The sequence below is a fragment of the Tachypleus tridentatus genome, chromosome 3 (assembly GCF_004210375.1).
Source record: "Tachypleus tridentatus isolate NWPU-2018 chromosome 3, ASM421037v1, whole genome shotgun sequence".
NCBI lineage: Eukaryota > Metazoa > Arthropoda > Merostomata > Xiphosura > Limulidae > Tachypleus > Tachypleus tridentatus.
Genome location: NC_134827.1, coordinates 51,137,507 through 51,145,064, shown reverse-complemented (window position 1 = coordinate 51,145,064; position 7,558 = coordinate 51,137,507).

The following is a 7,558-nucleotide window of genomic DNA, read 5'->3' as shown; positions in this document are numbered from 1 at the left end:
TCTCAGGTATATTTAGAAATTCAATTGCTGCAAATGCTTAACTTTCAAATAACTTTAGATATTCCAGTCAGTATCATTAACAAGTCATGTTATTTATGTAGTTTAATATTATCCACTTCTTATATTGTGAATAAACCAACTTACGTTATGAACTTAATACCAAGTTCAGACAAGTGACCTGTTTCTACTATTCAAACAAATTATTTTGTTGTGATTTTATTCTTTGGTACTCCTGATTTTATTAGATTTTTGTTTGAAACAGAGGTTTGACTGGTTTTTGTTTCGATGTTCTGTATCAGTTACCTTTTAAGATTTTATTTTCTCTTTTTCGTTAGTTTTAATGTAACTTAAGTTATTTTTATTATCACTGTTTGTTCTTAATTTTCTCCGACTTTAATGTTTTTTTTGTTTAAAAATTCGTTTGTTTTTTCTAACGATCTGAATTATACGTTCTCACAATACAGAATATAAAATACAGTAGCGTATTGTTGTATTTGCAAGTTATGGCACATTAGGCCACATGCTTAGCATCTTATATCCGAATGATTGCAAAAAAATTCCGAAATAAAGATATTCTTGTGTCATGGTTGGTAACTACGTAGAAGTGAGGACAATGTTTTAAAAGGGGCTCAGTTTTCCGATAAATCAGAAAAACTTCAGAAATCGACAAGTTAGGGTATAGGGGCTCTAATCTATTCTGGACAACTTCATCATTTATTATGATTACTGAAGAGAAGAAACAATTGAAAAACAACATAATTGTGATGAAGCTGACACATATTTCTATTGTTTACAGAGTAATAAACAATAATTTGACTTAACAAAGAATTATAGGCGAAAGGTTTACAAATCAGCAACTGTTTTCATTTGGCAAATGATTGAAACAGTGGGAATGAAACTATATCTTCAAAGTCCACAGTGTAACGATACAATGGACATTTATTCATTTAGCCGTTTTAAAATTGGTATTAGAATCCGATATACAGAGAAGAGTAAAATTTGAAAAGTGTTTCTGGTCAAAACTGACAGAATCAGCGGCTACAAATAATGGTAATGAAATTGAGTACGATCGGAACAGCCCCTCTAGCTTGTAATACTTACAGTTAATTGGACAGATTTTTAATTTTAATTCAGACAAAACTGAAGCAGAAAATATCAACTCAATGGAACAAAAATTGTACAGCCACCCTCTGAAACATTCTTCGTACGTCTATGATTTTGGACAAAAAAATTTAGTAAAACTCCATAAATAAGTATTTACACAAATGTTTGTACAATGATCTCTCTATATAGGATGTCTTTTCGACACATTTATTTAAAAAAAATGCTATATGTCTGATTTAATAAAACATCTTCTGTAATTTAAGTTACGACGAGGTTTTAACAAATGGTTTCGGTGCTTCATTCCCGTTAGTTATAGGTATTGAAATTGTTAATGAGTTGAAATTAAATATTTTTCGCAGGTTAAATATTACCCAACTGGTGCGACTTGAAAACATTTATTAAGAAACGATATCAATGTTAAACAATGATTATATTGTTTTAATTTCAGCATCCCTCATAGAAAAGTTATTTACGCCTCCACTTGTTTTTTGCCACGGTGGGAATACCACTTCTAATACTTTTATTATGGTAAGCATTATATTTTTGTTGGTTTAATTTGTTTATTTTAGGTGGTACAGAGGCATCCAATGGGATTGAATTCCCTCAAGTTTATAGCTAATTGGTTGGGCAGGGTAACATTTTGGATATATTTCAATATCTGTATGGTTTGTTATAAATATTTTGAAATTGATATCTTATAAAGTAAATTTTAAATGGCACTTATGAGTTTTATACTGATTAAATATTTCTAACATGATATAGGCTTACGAATAAGAAAGGTGTGGAGTTTTACAACTATGAAATTAAACTCGAATTTTTAACTAGAATTTACAGTCGGTGAAACTATTTAGATTTAACTGCTTATTATCAGTATTCGTCAGAAATATTTAATCACCACCTAATTCGTTTAATATACAATTAATATTTTCATTTTAATTTCTTTCCCTAATTTAGAATATGATTTAAAATTGTTCTCTAAGAACAGAACTCTGCGACGTTGATTAAAGCAATTAAGAATCTTATTATGAAACGTGTCAATTGCCAGTGTACTAATATTCTATTGAAATATTGTAATGACGTTAAAGTTGTACAAATTATATTAAGATTGCTGCTACTTATTGGTTAGCTCATGTTACTTTTGATACAAGTGTATTGATACTCATAGCTACAGACATGTTTATCAAAATTAAACTGTTAATTTTTTCAGTATTATAATTCGTAAACGAGAGAGTCTCAAAATATTACTGCGTTGCCAAGAGAGGAATTCAGGAAAAGAAAGAAACTTCAATTTTGTAAAATATTCACCAATTAGAGATTCTAGTGTAGAACGTGTGGAAGATGCAGAAGAATCTACAAGAAGTTCTACAACGACAAATTTATCAGAGATTTGTGACGTGAGTGTTAAGAAATTTTGTTCAAGATCTTATTAAGTAATTATACGATGAATACAAAATGTAAGTTGCTTTTTGTTAGTGTGAAGCATAAGCCCATCCAAATAAAATCCGGTTTTAGTATTATAAGCCTTCAGATTGGACACTGAGGTGCTGGAGAAAAAACTTGAAATATACAGTGGCGAGATCGAATCTCGTCATCGAACATGACTGTCAGTACAGCCTTATAGCCATTATACTGTGACGATCAGTTTCACTGTTCATTAATAAATAGTAGCACATGTCTTGTCTGTCACTTAAAATTAGGGACGGAATGCGAAGATAACCCTAGGCTTGTACAAAATTCAACAACAACAAAAACAATAAAACCGATACAAAAGTTATCTGTATCACTCGTCGTTAGATTGAAAGCAGCTAGCCAACACACCAGCCGTCACACATACTTGAACTACTAATATCGAATTATGGGACTTCATCGTCACTCTTATAACACACTCATAGACAGAAAATCTAGAAAGTAAATTCGAAGTAATGGATTTATAACTGTGCGCCCATTCTAGCTGTTAAGGCACATTTGACAAGTGATTATATCAAATTTACCGAAACAATAATCTTAAAATGTACCATATCAAATACTAAATCTACTGATACAAAATACACATTGCCAACGGACTGAATCCTGGAAAAGACCTACTTTATAAGTATTGTTCTCACACTTTAATAAATATTTAATTTATATTCTAATTTGAATATACAGACTCAAGACCACTCTTATGGAATGACAAATCATTGTTCTGAATGAGATTCAAATTTGCTTCAAGTTTGACTCTTTGACTTTAAGGAATTAGTTCATCAACGTATTTTTTGTGATATTCAAGATTGTTTTATTACATTTTATTATTAAATTAGGTTGAAGTTTGACTTTACGACCTCAAGGTAGGCCTGACATGGCCAGATGATTAAGGTACTCGACTCGCAATGTGAGAGGCGGGGACTTGAATCCTCGTCTCCTTCTAGCTATCGGCATGTTAAAAGTTACGGTCAAATCCACTATTTGTTTGTAAAGAGTAGCCCAAGAGTTGAAGGCTGGTGGTAATAACTAGGTGCCTTCCCTCTATTCTTTCACTGCTACATTATAGAATTTTAACATCGAAGTTTTTAAGTGAAATGAAAAAACAAACGACTTTTAGGAAGTTGTTCATCACCGTATGATATTTAAGATATTTTTTAATATTTCAATAATAAATAAATAATATAAATTCGTTTTACAGTCTCAGATATATGAACATTAACTTAGTAGCTAAAGTTTCTATTACGTCCTTCCTGCATTACAAGTTTTGGTGGACCAGTTCTTTAACTGTTTTGCTACTCGTTTGTCACGAACACAAAATGAGTTAGCTGTGAAGTTAAGATGAACGTAAACTGATATTGATAAATCATCATAAGCGCTGAAAGTAATTTGGCATTAATTACTTTTTCTGTATTTGAATACTTATCGAAATTTCTTTATTTTCTTAAAATGACAAACCACTATATATCTATATATAGGACAGATTAATATTTACACTAAATATTGCTCGGAGAAAATCTTAAAAACCACACGTCTGATATTTAAAAATGAAATGAGTTTAATGTATTTTTAACATCAATGTTAATACATTTGAGTTACTTAATTACGAATGTTTTTCTGTTAAATAAGGATATTATTTATTTTATGTGACCGATTTTGTTTCAGACAAATATATTATTAACATATTTTTGTGTTTATTTCACAAGGATAACAAAAACCCAATGATTTCAAGTGATCTTACAAAAAGTGAAATTGATGGATTGCCGAAAACTGAAATTACCAACCAGCTCTTTAAACCTGTCGATGAGAATCATTCAAAACATTTCCATTACCTGCAGAATCAAAAACAAAATCTCCTACACTTCAATATACACTCTCTAAACTCACAGCTCTCGCAGATTTTCTTTGACAGAATTCAGAGTATAGAATTAAAAATCAACCGAACTTCAATTGCACCTCTTCTTCAAAACAGCCACAAAGAAATTTATCATATAAAGTAAAACCGAAGTTGAAAATATACAAACACCTTACAATTATAGACGTTCAAGCTTTCGATAAGGGTGACTACAGCGGTAATGTAATTTACTGAAAAGAAGACATCAGGTCACAAACCAAACAACAAATTGTTGGACACAAACTAAGTTATGGAAACTATTTTATTAATTAGTAAATATTAAACCATATTAAATGTTTCATAATTTCACACAGTGTGAATTTAAAACACAAATAAACCTTTTATATGAAAAATCTTGGAAAGTGTTTTCATTGTTATGAAAACTGTAGAATATCGTTTGAGATGAGAAATCAGAATTTTTAATTTATTTTTGTGTATTTTTAAGGTAACAATAATACATCGACCTGCAATACATAAAATATATTTTTCATATATATACACCTAAACACTATTTCAAATTGATCTTCACTAATTTTTTTCTGTACGTTCGATGTATCTGACGATTCTTTTGGAAAATATATTAACAAAGCAGCTTTTACAAAAAACTTATAAATACTATAACATATTTATCTATAAAACTAAATGTTCACGAGCTTGTGTTGGTTCTCTTACATGATTTAATTCCCTTGCTTTTGTCAAATTTGTGGTGTTTAGGATATGATTAAATACATACGTTAAACATTATTCCTTTCATTAAGTTCCCTGCCCTCCTGGACAGTTCAGAAGCAAAAAACAGGAAGAATGTGTCCCGTGTTCCAAGGATCATTACAGTGATTATTTTGGATCCTGCAAATGTTCGGCTTGTCCTGGAAGACGGTTTACAAACCCGGAGCCTTTTCACGGGATGCATGTAAACGTAAGTCTTACTACATACTTATAACCGCACTAAGAACCACTTTGTCTCAGGTATATTTAGAAATTCAATTGCTGCAAATGCTCAACTTTCAAATAACTTTAGATATTCCAGTCAGTATCATTAACAAGTCATGTTATTTATGTAGTTTAATATTATCCACTTCTTATATTGTGAATAAACCAACTTACGTTATGAACTTAATACCAAGTTCAGACAAGTGACCTGTTTCTACTATTCAAACAAATTATTTTGTTGTGATTTTATTCTTTGGTACTCCTGATTTTATTAGATTTTTGTTTGAAACAGAGGTTTGACTGGTTTTGTTTCGATGTTCTGTATCAGTTACCTTTTAAGATTTTATTTTCTCTTTTCGTTAGTTTTAATGTAACTTAAGTTATTTTTATTATCACTGTTTGTTCTTAATTTTCTCCGACTTTAATGTTTTTTTTGTTTAAAAATTCGTTTGTTTTTCTAACGATCTGAATTATACGTTCTCACAATACAGAATATAAAATACAGTAGCGTATTGTTGTATTTGCAAGTTATGGCACATTAGGCCACATGCTTAGCATCTTATATCCGAATGATTGCAAAAAAATTCCGAAATAAAGATATTCTTGTGTCATGGTTGGTAACTACGTAGAAGTGAGGACAATGTTTTAAAAGGGGCTCAGTTTTCCGATAAATCAGAAAAACTTCAGAAATCGACAAGTTAGGAGTATAGGGGCTCTAATCTATTCTGGACAACTTCATCATTTATTATGATTACTGAAGAGAAGAAACAATTGAAAAACAACATAATTGTGATGAAGCTGACACATATTTCTATTGTTTACAGAGTAATAAACAATAATTTGACTTAACAAAGAATTATAGGCGAAAGGTTTACAAATCAGCAACTGTTTTCATTTGGCAAATGATTGAAACAGTGGGAATGAAACTATATCTTCAAAGTCCACAGTGTAACGATACAATGGACATTTATTCATTTAGCCGTTTTAAAATTGGTATTAGAATCCGATATACAGAGAAGAGTAAAATTTGAAAAGTGTTTCTGGTCAAAACTGACAGAATCAGCGGCTACAAATAATGGTAATGAAATTGAGTACGATCGGAACAGCCCCTCTAGCTTGTAATACTTACAGTTAATTGGACAGATTTTTAATTTTAATTCAGACAAAACTGAAGCAGAAAATATCAACTCAATGGAACAAAAATTGTACAGCCACCCTCTGAAACATTCTTCGTACGTCTATGATTTTGGACAAAAAAATTTAGTAAAACTCCATAAATAAGTATTTACACAAATGTTTGTACAATGATCTCTCTATATAGGATGTCTTTTCGACACATTTATTTAAAAAAATGCTATATGTCTGATTTAATAAAACATCTTCTGTAATTTAAGTTACGACGAGGTTTTAACAAATGGTTTCGGTGCTTCATTCCCGTTAGTTATAGGTATTGAAATTGTTAATGAGTTGAAATTAAATATTTTCGCAGGTTAAATATTACCCAACTGGTGCGACTTGAAAACATTTATTAAGAAACGATATCAATGTTAAACAATGATTATATTGTTTTAATTTCAGCATCCCTCATAGAAAAGTTATTTACGCCTCCACTTGTTTTTGCCACGGTGGGAATACCACTTCTAATACTTTTATTATGGTAAGCATTATATTTTTGTTGGTTTAATTTGTTTATTTTTAGGTGGTACAGAGGCATCCAATGGGATTGAATTCCCTCAAGTTTATAGCTAATTGGTTGGGCAGGGTAACATTTTGGATATATTTCAATATCTGTATGGTTTGTTATAAATATTTTGAAATTGATATCTTATAAAGTAAATTTTAAATGGCACTTATGAGTTTTATACTGATTAAATATTTCTAACATGATATAGGCTTACGAATAAGAAAGGTGTGGAGTTTTACAACTATGAAATTAAACTCGAATTTTTAACTAGAATTTACAGTCGGTGAAACTATTTAGATTTAACTGCTTATTATCAGTATTCGTCAGAAATATTTAATCACCACCTAATTCGTTTAATATACAATTAATATTTTCATTTTAATTTCTTTCCCTAATTTAGAATATGATTTAAAATTGTTCTCTAAGAACAGAACTCTGCGACGTTGATTAAAGCAATTAAGAATCTTATTATGAAACGTGTCAAT